Here is a 294-nt window from a genome sequence, read left to right as displayed (position 1 = left end):
TCCCAGGGGGATCTGAGAGTGTCCTAAAGGGGTCCAAGGGCATCCTAGGTGTCCCAAGGGGGGTGCCAGGGGGTCCTAAGTGTCCCAGGGCGGTCCTAAGGGCACCCTAGGTGTCCCACGAGGGTCCCAGAGGATCAAGAAGGTCCCAGGGAAGGTCCCAGGGGCTCCTAGGTGTCCCAGGGGGGTGCCAAGGGGGTCCCAGGGGGATCTGAGGGTGTCCCAAGGGGCTCCCAGGGGCTCCTAGGTGTCCCAAGGGGGTCCCAGGGGGCTCTGAGGGTGTCCCAAGGGGCTCCC

This window comes from Fulmarus glacialis, unplaced genomic scaffold, assembly GCF_000690835.1.
Source record: "Fulmarus glacialis isolate BGI_N327 unplaced genomic scaffold, ASM69083v1 scaffold8576, whole genome shotgun sequence".
Classification (NCBI taxonomy): Eukaryota; Metazoa; Chordata; class Aves; order Procellariiformes; family Procellariidae; genus Fulmarus; species Fulmarus glacialis.
The sequence above is the reverse complement of the archived record's forward strand: the minus strand, read 5'-3'. Positions refer to the sequence as shown.